We start from the raw sequence: 19,022 nt of genomic DNA, 5'->3' as shown, positions 1-19,022 counted from the left end.
AGTGATATGGTGGACTCGGGTGATGGTGGTGGGGGGAGGGGGAAGAATGGGGGTGAGGATGTGAACTATCATGCTGGCTGTACCCGTGAAGCAAGTGATGGTCGTAGCGGTGGCTGAAGGAGAATAGCGAAAGGGAAACGGTAGAAATAACTATAAAACAAAAAAATAATGGTAGTAGTAGTAATAGAAGTGGTAGTAGTAGTAGGAGTAGTAGTAGTAGTAGGTCAGAAGGGGTGACTGAGGTATGGAAGGAAATGGTCATGGTAGCAGAAGACGTGTTAATGGTGACGAAAATTGCTGTGATGGTGATTGTGCTGTTGACGTGGTGGTGGAGGAAGATAATAGTAATGGTGAAGAGGGGGGGGGGAGGCGTGGGAGGTTAATAGCGCTGATAATGAGTGTGGAGGAGGAGGAAGGGAAGGGAAGGAAGGGAAGTCAGTGTTGTAATGACGATAATGGTAGTAGATGGCAGTGGCACGAGGGAATGGGGGGGGAGGGGGGGGCGTAGCAGCTGTAGTAATAAGGGCGTTGATAATGGTGATGGTACAAACAGAATAGATAATGACGTGGCGGTGGTGATGGTGGTGGTGGTGGAAGACGAGGGAGGGGAAAGTAATCAGTCGAGAAGAAGGGAAGAAGGGAAGGGAAATAAAGAATGGAGGAGGAGGAGAACGTGATGATGGTAGGGGTGAAAAAGAAGGGGAAAATGATAGAGAAGGAGGAAGAGAAAAGGGAGGAGCAGAACGTGATGATGGTAGAGGTGAAAGGGAAGAGGGAGAGAAGATAGAGAAGAAGGAGGAGAAGGAGGACGTGATGATGGCTGGGGTGAAAGAGAAGGGGAGAGAGTGTAGAGAAAGAAGAGGAGGAGGAGGAGAACGTGATGATGATACGGGTGAAGGGATGAGGAAGAGACGATGGAGGAGGAGGAGGAACAGAACGTGATGATGGTATGGGTGAAAGGGAAGAGGGAGAGAAGAGAGAGAAGATAGAGAAGGAGGAGGAGGAGGACATGATGAGTGTAGGGGTGAAAGGGAAAGGGAAGAGAAGATAGAGAAGAAGAAGGAGGAGGAGGAGGAGGAGGAAGGGATGAAGGAAGAGATGAGAAAGAAGGGTGACAGAGGATAGATAAGAAGGAGGAGGAGGAGAAGAAGCAGCAGTAGAACGTGGTGGTGGTAGACTGGTAGTTAGTGTTGATGGGGGTGTGAGTGAGTGGTGGTGATGAGGGTGGTGGTGGTAGTGGTGGTGGTGATGAGGGTGGTGGTGGTGGTGGTGGTGGTGCATGTGGCGGTCTTAGCTTCCCGACGGCTTCTGGTTACACTTGTTTGTCTCGTCTGTCTGGTAAATGTATCTCGCTTTCATTATTCTTTGTTCATTACGGCCGCTGGTGGCGTGGCTTTAACTTTTAATGCTCTGGTGGAGGCGAGGGAGAAGAGCTCAAGACCAGACCACAGCCGCGCTATTTCTTTGTCCGTCCGTCTGTCTGTCTGTCTGTGTCTCTTTCTCTCACTCCTCTCTCTATCTGTTTGTCTATCTATTTATCTATTTATCTCGTTCACATACACACACACACACACACACACACACACACTGAGCCGTGGGAAGTGATCGACACTCTCCGATCCATGCATACTTTACTAGCCTTAACTTGGAAGGGGGCGCGGGGGGGGGGGGGGGTATAGGGGGGCAGACACACACACACACACACACACACACACACACACACACACACACACACACACACGCCGCCCCCTCCTGGCTCGCGTGCTTATGAATAATAATAAGCAACAAGTCAGTGTCTTCAGCCCTCCGCCGGTCTTTACTCCGCGGACCGACGCATTTTCCTGCCTAATTTGTTCCTCGCTCATGCAACCCGAATCATGGCCGTCTGTTTCTCGCATCACGAAGCGCTGCGCGGAGCAAAGGAGTAGTTATGCTTTATCGCCGCCGGGTTTTGTTGGTTTCGTGATGCTCTGTTGACGGAGCGAGGCGCGCATGTCTCGCCCCGGCCTGGCCTTGCCGCCCCCCACCCATTCACTGCACACCGGCATGCGAGGGTGTAATTGGAGAAAGAAGAAAGAGAATAAAAAGAAAGCGCGCAGTACTGACGTCACTTATGTTGTTTGATCGTGAAATTAGAACGGTAAATAGCCGCTGCTGCTGTTGTACAAAGGAGTGTAGCTTGATGGGTCCGAGGGGGATGGGGGAGGGGTGGGGGGGAAAGGGGTATGTGTGCGTCTCGCTGGCTCTGGGTGACGTAATGCTGCGAGACTACATAAGTAAGGAACCTCGTCTCCTCCCTTCCCGGGACTGCTTTTCCTCGCTGTGTAATAATGCTTATTTACCGACCACACCACTCAGCCGGCGACTGTCTGGTGGGGCTGCACCAGACGGACACCCAGGCAGCCGGCAGGGATGTTTGGGACCAAAAAGCATTGTCAGTGCGTGCATGAGAGATGTTTTAGTATCAGCGGTTTGTGTTGGTGCGAGATTCGGTAGTGGTGTTATGGACGAAATGCAATGTTTTATTTGTATTGTAGGCTACATCTCAGCGTTCAAACTATTCTTACTGCCGCCCATTTTTCACGAGTTTCTCCTACGACCCACTTTGAATCTTTTACAGAACAGTGTACCCCCTTCCTGCCCTTTGGTTTGAAGTTATGTGTTTCTGGAGAAGTGGTGACTCTATAATCACTCTTGCGAGACTGGACAAGGGCACAGACATACTTGGAAGAACACTGATGCATGGTGTCCGTGCATGGGTGAGTCAGCGGCGGGAATAACAATGTAGCTGAGGGATGGAAGAGACGGGGCAGCAGGGGCGGCAGGGACGACTCGCGCCTCGTTCAGCCACGCGGGGAACGAGGACCGTTTCAGAAATATTATTTACATTTCCCTGCAAGCGGGTAAAGTCGGACGAATGTATAAAACAAAAAAAATATCCTCCTCCTCAAGATGATATTGTTTTATGTGTTGTGTGAGAAAGACTACTTCTTTGTCTTATATGTTCAACTCTTACGTTCTCGCGATAGTATTTCCTTGTATAGGAAGGCAGTCTCCATTCAGAGGGAGCGGCGAGGTGGTAACCAGAAAAATGGTATTCGCCATGCAGACAAAATAGAAGAAATGCAGCTCACACAATGGAGGGAAATAAAGGAAACTGACACAAACTGGCAATAAAAACTGCGGAGGAAAAAGTGCCGCTGCAAAGGCTATAACTCCTCAACACATCAGGTCAAATCCCTGTGTGGGAAGGCCACCGCTGCCCCCCCCCCTTCCTGTAACCGCCCCCCTCCCCCCCCTCCGGTGACCACGGAATGCTGCGTTCTTTGAACGCAGAAGTTGAGCGCGGGTCTTTGAAACTACCCGAATCATAGCCTGTAATATTCCCAAACTTTTGATAAACTCTGACATTAGGATCTGTTGAACAAATTCCCTTCTTTTGACCTTTCAGAAGTTCTCATCTCCTTGATCCTTCCTTTGTGTCTGCCGCAGCGAGGCTGCCGCCCGATGTTGTCTTCCTTCCTACGGGAAAAATTTTATGGTATTGGCGGCGGAACGTGAAATGGCCAACACAGGTATGAGACTTTGAGATACGCAAATTATTCTACTCACGATAGAATCTCTTGTCGTTCCCCCCTCCTGGTTTCTGACAGTCATCCTAATGAACTCCTCACTGCGTGCCATCAACACTGATTGTGCTGGCGTTTCGTAGCTGGGAAATGGCCCGCTGTTACGTTTAATGGCCTCTAAAGACAAAACACTAACGATGTCCCGCCGCCAGGAGAGCCGTGACGTCTCGCAAGTTATTCAGACAACGTCTTTCCGTCCTATAGTTCACTCATTACGTCAGTCATAAAGTGTAGACTTCTTCCTTAAAACCTTACATTCAATTTCACGAGCGTCCACATTTATTACTCTCGTAAAACTTATTCTTTGTATGAATTTCCAACGTCCACTTGCATTTGTGCTTCTGCCGCTGCTGCCTCCTCCACCGCCGCCGCTGCTGCAGGGGTGGGGCGGGGCGTGAGGAGGGGCGGGGAGGCGGCAGCCCGCTCAGACCCGCCGCCCCAACCCACCACGCTTCCGTCTGAGGCAGAGCATCTCATCAACGATTGCTCCTTTAGTGCCTACTTGCCTCCATCTCATATCCGCCGCACAGTTTGCTCCTCCTCCTCTCTTTCTTTTATCGATAATTTCATGATTAGAGCTGCCGAGGCTCCCTCTATCTCCTTCCCCCCACTTCTTCCCTCCTAACCCAACAGGAGGCGAGCGCCCGGAACCACCCTCGGGCTCCTCTGGGCCAATCCTCAATGAAAAATTATTTAATGATTTCCCTTCCCTGCAGAGCATGTCTTATGAAAAGAGTGTGCCGATAAGAGGAAGATCAATAGCCATAAAATGCAAGTAAATTATTGGAAGACAGATAGATAGATAGATAGACAGCATAGATAGACACCCTGAAGACGACACCGAGGGAGGAGGAGGGCTGAGCCGCGTCCTTGAGATCGTTGTGCTTATTGTTGTGTTGGCAAGGATCGCTCTGGGGAGGTAGTAGGTCACTGGGCGAGGGAGTGTACCGTAAGTGGTCTGCCGGGCAAGGAAACAGCTGTCTGGCCCACTGGACCCCCTCCACGCCAGTCTGGTTCACGTGGGCCGTCCCCCTCGCCGCCCCTGCTGACCGTTGACCTTTCATTCTTATGTCTCGGGGGTGTAAAAGGTTGGCGCAGAGATATCAGTACACATGCAGCCTTCGGCGTCATCATTGCCTTTGTTTACATGATCACAATTATAATTAGTTCACATCTTTGTCCATGTCTTCGTTCACTCCGTCATTTTTCTCCTCCTCCTCCTTTTCTTCCTCCTCCTCCTCCTCCTCCTCCTCCTCCTCCTCCTCCTACTTTTCCTAATCCTCCTCCTTCTCTTCCTCCTCCTCCTCCCCCTCCTCCTCCTCCTCCCCCTCCTCCTCCTCCTCCTCCTCCTCCTCCTCCTCCTTATCGTTCCTTCCATTCTCGGGTTCATGGTAAAGAACTCTTGAGAGTCTAATGCCGGGGTAATATTACCTTTGTGTAACTCGTTTGTAAGCCCCAACTTAGAATATTTAACGCAGTTCTGGTCCCCCACTTCAAATACATTTAGCTTCTCAATTAGACGGTACAGCAACGCACAACAGAACTGCCATCGAGGAGGGGCGACTTGTTGGAGGAAAGGCTAAACCTCCCGAGCCAGTTTTCCCTGGAAGAGACAGGGACGAGGAAGCATGATACAGGTCTCGAGCACTTGAATGAGTTCAGCAAGATTAGTAACTGGAAATTCATTTAATGTAGCTCTGAACTAATCAATTAATTACAATAACAGTCTGGCGATGCATAAGTGCCGTGCAGGAATTATTTTTCTCATTGTCATGAGTCACTCAAACAAGCTTCCTGCACAAGTAGTCAGTGTAAAGACTATTATTGCATATATATATATATATATATATATATATATATATATATATATATATATATATATATATATATATATATATATATATATATATATATATATATATATATATATATATATATATATATATATATATATATATATATATATATATATATATATATATATATATATATATATATATATATATATATATATATATATATATATATATATATATATATATATATATATATATATATATATATATATATATATATATATATATATATATATATATATATATATATATAATGCCTGAGCTCATCTTTAATCTTAGAATCTAGAGTCCGGGTTGGTAGGTGGTATTCTGGACAGCATGTGGGTAGTTTTAAGCCACTCGGCGGCGGCTGAAAAATCCCAGCTTGGCGGCACCGGGCGGGGATTGATCTCGCATCCTCCTGAATGCGGCGCCGTCACTGTGTCGACTCAGCCACTGCCTCCCCAGTATATATATATATATATATATATATATATATATATATATATATATATATATATATATATATATATATATATATATATATATATATATAAGAAGTGTAATACAAGGTTTGCAAAGCAGCGTAATCTCCATTAGGTGAAGAGTTATTACAATTATACATGAATAATAATATGTTTGTGTCTCGGCACAGAAAATTAATTACCAAACACTCATGGCATTTATAGTTAATCATCGTCGCCACAGCCTCGCTCCGATACTTCCCAGTAATTTTTATTGAGCAGTAAAGGTTACCGGCCGCCAGGGTTGTTTTGATTTAAATCAAACTATATAAATCAAGTGATTTATATCGATTTAAATCAGAGTAAAAAAAAATCATGATGTAAATCAAAATTCATATTTTGTATTTAAGATGATTTAAGTGTTATATTAAGAGTAAAATATCTAATGATTTAAATTATATATATATATATATATATATATATATATATATATATATTTATTTATATATATATATATATATATATATATATATATATATATATATATATATATAAGGAAGAAGGAAGAACATGTGAAACAGTTGTACAGGAGTCTACTTGTCCTGTACTGATCCTGTACTGGTCCTCCAGCAAGTCAGGCACCAGTTAATCATTGCCATCTCTTACAAGAAAAATACTCAAAATCATTAAAAAGATAAACTATTAGTCCTACTTATGATTTTTATGTGAAAAACTCATCTTGGGTAATGTATATAAAACTATGGTTTCATTTAACATTGGCCAAGTTTAATACAAGAAAATGGCCTCATAAAACTGAAACTAATAATCATTGGAAACAAACAAGGATTAATGCAAAAAAAAAATCATGTAAATAAAAAAAATAGAATTAGATAAAAAAAATCCGATTTGAATAAAATAAATCGATTTTACATATATTTTAGAAAAAAAATCATGATTTTTTCCAACCCTGCCGGCCGCTTCAGCGATGCGTTCGCTCACCGAGTTTCTTTTTTATCATTCCTCGCGGTGATTTTGTTTGCCTTCTGAGAATAGATGAAACGGAGGCAGCCTTCACTAATTAACTCCGTTGATTTAACGTCGTAATAACCTTTAATTACGGCAGACGATGTTACAATAAATATAGATGAAAACAAATATGTATTCTCCTGGGCGAGGCGACGCGCCCCTCCAGCGTATGCCCCCATTGATTGATTGATTGAGTGAGTGAGTGATTGGTGGATTGATTCATTGATGGGTGCACTGTTTATATAACGTTTATTTTTGCATGCAAAAGTAATGGCCTCGTGTCTTCCCGCTGTATCCTCCTGCTCCACGCGCCGCCCATGCCTTAGGTTGACATGCTGCTCATCTAAATGTGTTAGGTGCTTCTGTAGTTGCTCATGGTTGAGACGCATTTCATGGTCATATATATGGCTTTTCATACCCAAAGGAATAGCTTAATGTTTGTTTATCGACGAGTGACATTCTAATTTATACATTTCTATATCTTTGGTCAATGGCTAATACTTAATACATGCATAATGCCATACTTCTCAGCAACCAAAGTTTATAGGATACAGTACCGAAGTGTGCATGTGTGTTTACTGTCTCTGAATACTGCAATAACAGCGGAACCAGTCCAAGGCCTTGAGGAACCCCGGAGAGGAAGGTCATTGTGGCGCGGCTCCAGGCTGCGGCTCATTGTGTCTGGCTGCGGCCGCTGATGAGGGAGTCGTGCGGGTTTCTGTTTATGCCTAGATCTCTTACCGCCCATTTTAATCAATACAGAGAGAGAGAGAGAGAGAGAGAGCACGGTGACGAAGAAACATGATAAAAACGAGGAAAAAGTATGAGAAAGGGTGTTGGAGAAAGAAGACGAGGAGAAGGAGGAGGAAGAGCAGGGGATAAGCAGACGAAGAAAGGAGGAGAGAGAGAGAGAGAGAGAGAGAGAGAGAGAGAGAGAGAGAGAGAGAGAGAGAGAGAGAGAGAGAGAGAGAGAGAGAGAGAGAGAGAGAGAGAGAGAGAGAGAGAGAGAGAGATTTACCTAAGTTGAATTCGTGTGAGAAGAAAAAAGAAAAAAAAAGAAAGGAGATAAAAAATAAGGAGAAAAAAAAGAGGAAGAGGAAGAAAAACAAGAACAAGTACAAGGAGAGGAAGAGAGAGATTTACCTAACTTAAATTCGTGTGGCCTTTTCTAACCCTTCACCTTCCTTTCCTATTCCTTTCCTCACCGCCAGCCAAAGGAATACATACATAGGCGGCCTTTGCAGTGTTGAGGCTCACAAGCTCCACAAGCAGACGAAGGCGCCGCGTCAGGAATGAACGTATATAAACATCCGTCTCGTTAATTATTTCATCCCCTGGTGGCACTGTCCGGAACACAAGGCCCGCCCCCTCCCCTCCCTCCCCCTAATCTCCCTCCTCCTTGTTCTCAGCTAACGCCTGCCTCCTCCCACTGTTCAATCCCTACCCTATATCCCACTTCTTACCCTCCTTCTTCCCTCTTCCTCTTGATCTTCCTCCTCCAGTCTCAACCTCCCTCCTTCCTTGTCCTTTACTAACGCCTGTCTCCTTTCACAGCTCAATCCCAATTATGTAACCCTGGCTCTTTCTCCTCTTACCTTCCTTCTTTCTTCCTTTTTCCTCCTCCTCCTCGCGCCTCCGCCTCCCTCCCCTTCCTTGTCCTCAGCCAACGCCTGCTCCCACCTCTTCCACCCAGTTCCTTCTCCCTCTTTCCTCTCTTCTTCCTTTTTCCTCTTCAGTCTCTTCCTCCTCCCGCCTCAACCTCCCTCTCTTCTTTTCCCCTGTTAACCACTACCTCCTCCTCCTCCTACAGCCCAATCCCTAGCCTTCAAAGCCTCCTCCTCCTCTTGCCTTTCTTCGTCCTTATTCATTTTTCCTCTTTAGCCTCCTCCTTGCCCTCAGCTAACCCTTGCCCCTTTCCATAACCTTATTCTTACCCTGTGACCCTTCTTCCATTGTCCCCTCTTCCCCTTACCTTTCATCTTCCTCCCCGGCCTCTTACAGACTCCTTACGTTCTTATGTTCTTATGTTCCTTTTCCTCTTTATTCCCTTTCTCAACCCCAACAGCCCCTTTCTTTTACCTCACAAGCCCGTTCCTCATCTCCCTCTACGTCCCCCTTCTTTCTCTTAACGCACAGGCACCTTCCTCAATCCCCCCCATAGCCTGTCTTCCTCTTCCCTCCCAAACCCCTTCCCCACCCACCCGGACCCCTTCCTTCTCGTCCCTCTTAAGCCAATTTTTCTAACTCCCACCGACAGCCCAATCCTCCCCTTGCCACAGCAGCCCATTCCTCTACCTCCCTATCCCCCCTATACCTCTTTCCTTCTATTACCGTTCAAGCCCTTTCATCTACCCCTCTCCCACCCTCTCCACACAAACCCGCTCCTTCCTGCTCTCCTTGGCTTCCCTCCTCCGCGTAAACTCTTTGAATATTTAATCCATAAAGCCATGTTTGATTACAGTAACTCCTTTAATAAGCGGCGAAAGATGTAGTACCATTAGATAATTTGAAGATTATGAGACGAAGAAGGGCTTGGAAGGGTCGGAGGTTGAGATGAGGCGGAGAGTGATGGTGGCGGAGGGAGAAGCAAGACGCGGCGAGGCAGACACGGGCCGGCCATTCGTCACACAAACAAGAGAGTGACGTGACAATTGTTCCTGCGGCGGGCGTGGTTCGAGGTGGGTTCCGCCGTGCCAACAGCCTCTCGTCGCCCGTGTTCTCCGCGCTGGGATTTATCACCGAGAGCCGCTGGAGGAACGCGACTGAAAATTGTCCCTGTCTCTCCTAAATCCTTGTGACAAAGTTTGGTGAGATTATGTAGAGTTATGCAGCGAGGATAACTTGTGTATTTGTCAGGGTTTTAGTAGGGAAAATAACGTTAGATAGAGTAATCATATAACTTGATACTATGTCAGTTTCCGGTTGCTCAAAGTATTTTTAGACTCGGCAGAAATAATGTAAAGCACTCAGGAAGACGAGTTATGTCCCCATCACGTTCACAATACCAGAACAGCGAGAAACAAAGCAATTTAGAATACCTAGTAGATGCTTGTTAAGGAAAGTCTGAGTGTGAGCAGCGGTGGCCAGGCGGGAGGGGCGTGGCGGGGCGTCTCTCGGCAGCTTACAGACACACAATTCCCAGATCGGCACGTTGAAACCCGGAAGTTCTATGAGCTTCTTAACACACAACTGAGCGGTGTGGTCTCCAAGGCAGCGGTGTGGACAACGTGCGACCCCCGATGCGGAAAACTGCAAAGGAGTATATGTATAAACCCTTTTGATATCATTTTTGGAGACTGACAGACAAGCAGGCAAACAGGCACACACACACACACACACACACACACACACACACACACACACACACACACACACACACACACACACACACACACACACACACACACACACACACACACACACACACACACACACACACACACACACACACACACAAATAGACAGAGAGAAGCGGGGAAGTAATTACATGTCAAACGCAGGTAATAAAACTTGATAATTATGGTAATAGCATCGTCTTTGCTTGGGAGGCGACTGATGGCGTGTGTGTGAGGAGGAAATCAATCCGTGGCTCTGAAGATTGCTCGCGGCGCCCCCACCCCTGGCCCACTCCTCGCCTCAATGGTCCTCTTGCGTCGTATGGCTCAGACGAGGCTCTTAACGTCCACGTGGATGAGGCAGATGAGCCTTCCCCGGCAGCCGATCCTCAGTATTGATCAGCCTTAAGATTTTCTGCTTGAGCAAGTTTTAATTTCGCGGTTCTGCAGGATTATGGTCGCTCTCTGTTTACTTTGGCGGGCGATGGCCTGCCAGCCCCTCCCTGTTCCCCGGCGGGCGCGTGCCCCTCCCCTCGCATCCAACACACCGTCCTCTAGACCCCCCTTGGCACACACGGACCCTCAGCGCTCCTCAGGCCACGTCCTCAGACCCGCCCTGCAGAGTGTACACCCTTCGCAGCGTGCGTACACAGCACATACACTCTCCATGCTCTTCACCGCGCACCCGACACGGCCTCTTCGCCCCTGTGTCCCGCTGTTCCAACTGTTATAATACAATACATGCAGAAGACGGTCTTTCTGGCCCTGCCTTTCTGGCCCTCCCCTCGAACAGCCTCGCCAGAATGTGTGCACGATATGATATTATTCTTGGGAGTCTGGAGGTCGTTTGAAAATGTAATGAAATTCGTACATTAATGAACCAGTGACCTTTATGAATACATAATGAATTTTAAATTTATATTAACATAAATAGTGTAGCTTCATGGGGCTTCACAATAAATGATACAAGAAAATTACTTTGATCAAAATCCGATATTAAACTTTTATTCTCTTCTCATGTCCTGCACTGGGCAGCTAACTTTGGCCGTGCGAATAGAAAAGGAAGAGGTTAGTGGATTTGTTCCCGTTGAAAAAGTAAAATAATGTCAATGATTTTATGGCGGCGCGGCAGGTCGTTGGGGCAGCACCTGAAGTGTGTCGGCGCCCCGGGTCATGGGCCAGATTTGGGGTCCATCTCGCCCAGCGGGGCCATTGCTCGCTCGTTCGCTCCCGTGCGCCGCTGACATTCTGGACCTGGGAACATTTTGTAAAAATATATAGTGTGCAGTTAGAGAAACGTAAAATAAATTGTTCATATCCCGCCATAGCCTGGTGCATTTTTTTTCTTTTCGTACCTTTAAAAGTTCTCTTCTCTGAGCCGGTTCAACAGTACTACGCCTTTTTGTAGCGCAGTGTGTCAAAAGGTACTGTAAAGAATTGTTTGTAGGCAGACCCGCCTCTCCGGACCCTCGTGACATACTGAGTCGTTGTCTTGTGTCGTCCCTCCCCTGTGAATTCCCGTGTCCTCAGCGTCTTCTCTTCCACAGGTCGTCGGCGGCGTCACCGCGGGCGGCCCCGGCTGCTGCTGGGTGTAGATGGTCGCCCTGCTGTCCACGACACCGCGCCCAGGTGAGTCAACCCCCCCACCCCCCACCCCCCGCCCACCCGCGACATCCCAAGGGGTTAGCGCCAGGGATAAAAAAAACGAGTGATGGTAGAAATCCTGCTTTACGTACGCCTGGGACGAAGAATGAGAATCTTGGTCCATAGCCTTTGTTTCGATAAGCTAACAGAAGGGTGAGCGCTATTATTCTCCCTCCTCTCTCATGCCTTCCCTCCAATCCCATCTTACTTTTTTCCCTGTATTGTTGCCCCACGTTTGTGTTCCTTCACTCCCTCCGTCCTTCATACCCGCGGCCTTGCCCCTTCCCCGCCCCTCCCTGCCGTGCGTGGTCGTCGGCAGGAAGAGGGGAAGGACCCGAGCGGCGGCGGGCGGGCGCTGTACGGAACCCAGCAGTCAATACTCAGCCCAAACTTGGACCAAACTTCTGTGAATTCATGTCAACAAACTTTGGGGTTATCTAAGGCCGAGTTATTATAGTTTCTTTCTGTATTTACTTTTGCATTCTATTGGTATTTCGTGATAGTTCAGATAGGGAAGTTGATGATGAGCTTCAACAGATAAGAGTCAGAAGGATTTTAAAAATGAGTATTCACTGAGGAAGAGAGAGAGAGAGAGAGAGAGAGAGAGAGAGAGAGAGAGAGAGAGAGAGAGAGAGAGAGAGTGAGAGTGTGTGTGTGTGCGCTTCAATGAATTACGTATAGGAGCAGCGGCCTTTACAGTCAGCAGAGGCGGGCTGTGTCATCCTCGAAGCAGGGAGAGGCGGCAGCATGACACAGCAGCATCGCATCTTTCTGTGTGGGCGTGTGTAAAGAGTTTTCTGTGCCACGAAATATTGTATTCTAGCGGTGATTGGAAACTTTTAGGCACGCTCGTTTGAAATTTGTTTCCACGTCGCTGCTTTCGCCTCTGTGACTTCCAAATGAATGGTTTCCCCGAGTGTCTTCTCTTTTCTCTCTCTGGAAGGTGTCAGCGAGCGTATCAGTGAGCAGGTATAGCAAAGTTATCCTTCAACATTTTTTTAACAGCAGGGGAGGCAGCTCAAGTGCAGAAAATAAAAAGAAAAAAACACAAGGCACTGATCAACGAAAAGAAAAAAAAGAATGAGAGGGCGGATGAGAGGTCAATGCCATGAAACACTCGACCAGATGCATCGAATTCATGGAACACGATGTTTTGTTTTAATTTTTAGTGATTCCTTCCTTTGTGTGATCCAGCAAGCAATAATTCCCTTCGTGTTTATAAAGGCTTCAGGTGTACGAGAAAGAGGGAGCAACTTTAAGGGTAAATTCGCCACTTGCACGGGAATACTGGTTCTCATATTCCCGGGACATAGTTTGCCGCGGGTGACTGTGGAAATTTATAAGTGTCCCGGAAGTTGAAATTTAAAACTATCTCGCTAAGGCTCCCCGACCGTGAAGCCGCGCCGGTGACCGTGTGGCGCTGATGAGGTGGACGCGGCCTGACCGTGCGAGCTCACCTACACGTTCGCCTCGCTGTTTATACACAATATTTTCCTCGTGTGTGCCGTAAACAGCTGCGTCACGATCCTATACAACATTTTTTTTCCCCCTTCATGCGGCTGTTGATAACTTATTTCGAAAAAGGACTAATAATTTGCGCATCAAGATAACGGGCCTACGTGTGTTTTAATTAGAGAAAAAAAGCCCACCAAACATAGTGAAAATTTCGACGAGTATACTTTTATCAGCCATCTGTTATCTGCGGCCACATGAAGGTAGTGTTATATTTTGCAGGTGAATGAGTACCCAACACCAGCCTGCGATAAGCCACGTATTGAGACGAGAACTGTCAACGCAATGGCCTCATCTCCACCTCTTCCTCTTATCACTTCTTTAACTAATATACTGCTTACATTTTTATAATTTAATATACTTACTTAAATATTTACTTCTTAGTTCAAATAGGTCAAAGAAAGACAGGTTGGCTATATATATCTCATAGTTTTGATTTGATATACGTTTATCATCCTATATTTTCTATTTATCATACGTAGCATTTGTTATATTCAGTCTACTACGTGGCACTGCACTGTTATTAATATATCTGATAGCGCGTCTACAAGCCCGTGAGTGATGGCTGTGGTGCAGGGGTCGCTTCCTGGTAAGTAACGTGAAGCGTCTGTCAATAGTATGCAGTCCAAGGCCTCGGTGCACCTATTATGCTTTTTGTCTTGTCTGCGAGTCGATGTGAGGAGGAGGGTCGTTGTCGGCGCCGCGGCCTTTGTGTTGCGTTACCGTCACTGTATGGTCGTGGGTGATGCGCCATTTTAGTCAGTCAGTCATTTATTTTTTACTTTTTTCTCGTGTGTGTGGAGTGAGGAGTGAGTAAGAGAGAGACAGAGGCAAAGACATAGACAGACATAGAGACGGACAAACAGACAGAGGCAGAGACAGACAAAGACAGACATAGAGACGGGCAGACAGATAGAGGCAGAGACAGACAAAGACAGACATAGAGACGGGCAGACAGACAGAGGCAGAGACAGACAAAGACAGACACGGAGATCTTTCCTATGGATACGCCCGAGTCAGCATCTTTTGAAATCTGGCAGACTCTTCCCGCGGAGTTTCCACGTAGGCGGCCCTTCAGAAAGACGCCTACCTACCTGCCGCAGCTCGGTGGGCGTGGTGCAGGAGGTACAGGCGCCCACACACCCAAGGCTGCCTCACTGCGGAAAGTTTGCAGCCTTTTGTTCAGGGAGAATGTTCGTGTTTGTTGTTAAGAGACTCGGCGGAGATTCAACAGGATAGACTTTAAGATCACGCCGTTTTAAGGAAGGCTTTTGTGATCTTCCGCCAAAGTGCTCTCTCAGTTTACTCGTCATGTTGGTCGTATGTGAAGCCTTTAGTGTTAGTGTAAGAAAATAGTAAATAGTAAATACTAACACCTGACGATCGTGAATGCAATATCAAACTTTTCCTTTAGAAGCGTGGGCCTGAAAAAGAAAAAAAAAGATAAAAAAAAAGAATGAAAGATAGATAGATAGATAGATAGATAGATAGATAGATAGAAGGAAAGAAAAAACAAAAAAATAGATAAGAGAAGGAAAGAAAGAAAACTAAACAAAAATAAAGAGACAAAAGTAAAAATACCAAACTGATATCGTAGCCAGGTGTAGCGAGCGCATGGCCAGGTGTTAGCAGTTACATTGTTTTCCCCATATCACCTTCAACTGGACACTATTCCACCACCACCAGTACAAGAATACGATAAATGTTAAAAATATAGCGAACTCCATTTCATTCCGTTCCCCAACCCTCAAAAAATGGTCCGTCCGCAGCCAAGCATTCCCGGAAACTGAAAACGCAGATCCTTACAATTAATCAAACCTTATCCAATTTTCGGTCACTTCTCTGCCCTCATGACAATTTAGTCTTCGATAAGCCGCGGGGCTCGTCCGTGGCACCCGCGAGGACAGGGGAAAAAAAGAGAAAAAACAGGCGAGGGGAGCGGCCAGCTGATCCCTTTATTGACGCCGCTACGCTCCGTGTGCGATGATGAAGCATGCGGCGGCGGTGTATCGCTGCGCTTTGGTGAGGGGGTCAGCTGGAAAGAGAGGGAGAGAGAGAGAGAGGGGGGGGAAGAGGGGGAGTGGAGGGACAAAGAGAGGGAGAGGGGGAGAGAGAGAGACATAGAAACAAAGATAGAGAAATACGAATAGATAGAAACAAAGAGACAGAAATTGAAAAGGAAAAAAGAAATGAGAGAGAGAGAGGGGGGGAAGAGGGGGAAGTGGAGGAACAGAGAGAGGGAGAGAGGGGGAGGGGGAGAGAGAGACATAGAAACAAAGATAGAAAAACAGGAATAGATAGAAACAAAGAGACGGAAATTGAAAAGGGAAAAATAAATAAAAGAGAGAGAGAGAGAGAGAGAGAGAATGACGCATGAATGAAGAGGGGAAGGTAACGCACAGGAAAGACGTAAAACTATTGAAACAAAAAGAAGCGCGGATTGAAGCGCACGGAGCCGACTCTAAAACGAAGGAAACAAACGTCCGAGGCAACATAGAAAACAGAATACGCAAAATACGCTTTAAGAATGGACTAGTTGTTTTCTCTCTCTCTCTCTCTCTCTCTCTCTCTCTCTCTCTCTCTCTCTCTCTATTTATCTATCTATCTGTGTTTCTTAGTCTACTTGTACATATTATCCATCAACCCATTTACCTTCCTCTTTACCTCTGTTTATCTAATCTATTTGCGCATAGTTATCCCTCTACCTACTTTCATACCTCTCTCTACCTCTATTGTTCTGTCTTTTAACCTTGAAGATCTCCACAAATATCCATCTATTCAACTACCTCTCTATCATCCTCTATTTATCTTATCTTCGAACTAAACATGAGATAAATCAACACAAATAAGAGGTACCCCGTTGCCCTTGACTCCCCACCCACTCCTTCCCACCCCCTACCAAACCCCGCCGGAGATAACACCCCCCACCGCCAGCATCCCGCCCGCCGCATCACCGTGCCGGCTTAAATCTGCGAGTGAATTTGAGATATAACGAGGCTTCAGGACACAGCCGGCGCGGAAGGTATAATTGGAGGCGGAGATATTTAGAGAGATAATATGAAAGAGGATACGAGATACCAACTGGCTTTTCAAATATTAAATGAGCCTCGCAGCTGAAAGAGGAGAACTAACTCGCCTTTGTTATCGTCTTAGCATTATGAACTAACCAAGGGACGGGAGGGGAGGGTAAATAGTTAGTAGACTCGCTCTGTGGCTTATAGAAGGGAAGGCAACGAGCGGGGTGGGCGGATATTTGTGAAGACGGAATGAAGGCGGAGGAGCAAGGGTTCAGGGGGAAGAATTATGTGTATTAGAGGAGGACGGTAACCAGGAAGACGTAGAACCCGTGGAATATGAATAAAGGAAACAGGAGGGGAAGAGAGTCCTGCACTGTTGAGAGAGAGGGCGTGTGCTAGAGTGCAGGGAAGAAGAGAAAGAGAGAGAGAGGATGTGTTTGCTGCACTGAGAAAGGCAAGGGAAGAACGGAAGGAAGGGGAAGGATAAGGAAAGGTGATAATTAAAGGAAGAGTGATAAAAATAAGAAAATAAAGAGATAGGGCAAGGGGAAGGCTAGTAGTGATGGCAGTCGAAGTGGCGTCGTTACCGAGGTGGTGGTGGTGGAGGGCGGCGCCACGGGGGAGTGGAAGAGGCATCGAGGCGGATCAGAGGGAAAGGGAAGGGCAGGCCAAGAGAACACAGAGGAGGGGAGAATAAAATAGTGATGACGTTGGCTACTAGTGGAAGGATTATAGATTTCTTGGCGCTGGTTGAGGCTGGAGGGGAGGAGGAGAAGGCCCGGCAGGAGGAGGCAGCAGCAGCGAGGCGAAATTGGAAGCTGAAATTCGTCGCTCGCTCCATCTCTCCCCTCCATTGTTTTGTTATAATCACCTCGACAATGGTTAGTTAAAGTGTTATTTCCTCCAGTATTAGTTCTGTTTATGTTAGTGGGAGGCACTTAGAAGTTACAAGGCAGGAAGAGCGAGCGAGAATGTGGCTCGGAGGAGGCGCCTAATCGAAAACTGGGAGGAGGGAAAACGACGTGAGAGAGAGAGAGAGAGAGAGAGAGAGAGAGAGAGAGAGAGAGAGAGAGAGTGTGTGTGTGTGTGAGGGCGTGAGCGTATGGGTGTAGGGAAGAGGCAGAAAGGAGAGGGCCCTTTTCCACAGGCAAAGTCACTATTAACTTTTATTAGCTCAAAGAGTATATCTCATAACATGATTTGACAATAAAATAATTAAACTGAGTAACCTTGGATTGTAATGGAAAAAAACTCCAGGGAGGATGGAGAGTGAAGAAGCACTTTTGCGCGTGGGTTGCGTACACCCGGGAGGGCTGTGGCCGCCCCGAGGGTGCCGCGGCGGCTCCGAGGCTGCCGGCACCCCGCCCCTCGCTGGTCTCCCTCCCCGGGCCTGCAGTCGGGGTGATTACCTCAGTGCAAAGGTCTGTTTCCTCGTATGAACACACACACACACACACACACACACACACACACACACACACACACACACACACATACATACATACATGCGTAGATAATGCAACATTTGGTTCGACGAAGGGTTGTAGGCTTACTTCAAGCTTGTGGTTCAGGTCAAAGCAACGATAAGACAAAAGGTTGAAACCAAGCCTTTCAGTGGGGCCGGCGAGGCCTAACTGGCTGACTGATTCAGAAGCCAACTTTAACAACCTGCACGGCTCCCCCAGCACGCCTTGATCACCTTTACCTGCCCGACGCCAGCTCATGGTCGCTCACTTCCCTCACGCGTGCTGCTTGTTAAGCCTCACAGCCTTTGTTAAGTGACCGTACCTTTCATCCGGCACCGAGGCCAACATCGAGGCTGTATTATGGATAAAGGTGTGACCTTGAACCCGAGGATATCCCGTTAAGGGTAGGTCAAGGTCATGTCACATATAATATATATATATATATATATATATATATATATATATATATATATATATATATATATATATATATATATATATATATATATATGCGTCGAGTCGTGGCGCCAGTCTTGCGTCCGGAGGTCGCCGCACATCGGAGGACTACCTTCGGATCGCTCACTTTCCCTCACAGACGTGATTTCTTGCCCCATAAAAGCAGTATCCCGACAAAGTGTCTGAGTTTCGGATGTGAGGTAATTTACAGGGCTCTTACCTCAGTCCCCGGCCACCGGAGTTATGGCGCCGGACGCGTCCGGTGTATCGTCTGTTATTCTTAAATTTCCCGCCAGCCTGCCAGCCCTGCCGTCACCCACGCCCGAGGCGCCTCGCCGCTGCTATACCGCTGCTGACCCACGCACCTCTATGATATCCGAACCCAAGTGTGGGTAATTTTTCAGCTTTAAGAATGAATGAGATGTTCATGAATTGTGTGCCGTCATTTGGATAAACAACTCTGGTGACATCACTCATGCGGCATCATATCATTTGACGGGGTTTATGGCGCCATCAGCGTGATGGCCATCATTTTGTGGGACGAGGCCTTCAGCGCGACGATCAAGTGATCCTTTTCCAACGAATGGATATTAATTAACGGGATTTTATTTAAAATGATGAGAAAAATGCTTCCCACA

At 46.7% G+C, this 19,022-nt stretch overlaps 1 protein-coding gene across 1 annotated transcript in view; it reads left to right on the top strand.

Annotated features, from left to right (window-relative positions):
* The window catches only part of LOC127009267 (uncharacterized), a 115,190-nt gene that overhangs the window by 46,501 nt on the left and 49,667 nt on the right, over positions 1 to 19,022 (top strand). The window contains exon 2 of the mRNA XM_050882163.1: positions 11,837 to 11,918. The gene's annotated coding sequence lies outside the window, so the exon portion shown is untranslated. The remainder of the gene's footprint in view (positions 1 to 11,836; positions 11,919 to 19,022) is intronic.

This window comes from Eriocheir sinensis, chromosome 40 (genome assembly GCF_024679095.1).
Source record: "Eriocheir sinensis breed Jianghai 21 chromosome 40, ASM2467909v1, whole genome shotgun sequence".
NCBI classification, from domain to species: Eukaryota; Metazoa; Arthropoda; class Malacostraca; order Decapoda; family Varunidae; genus Eriocheir; species Eriocheir sinensis.
Note: the sequence above shows the minus strand (reverse complement) of the source record. Positions and strands in the feature narration are given on the sequence as shown.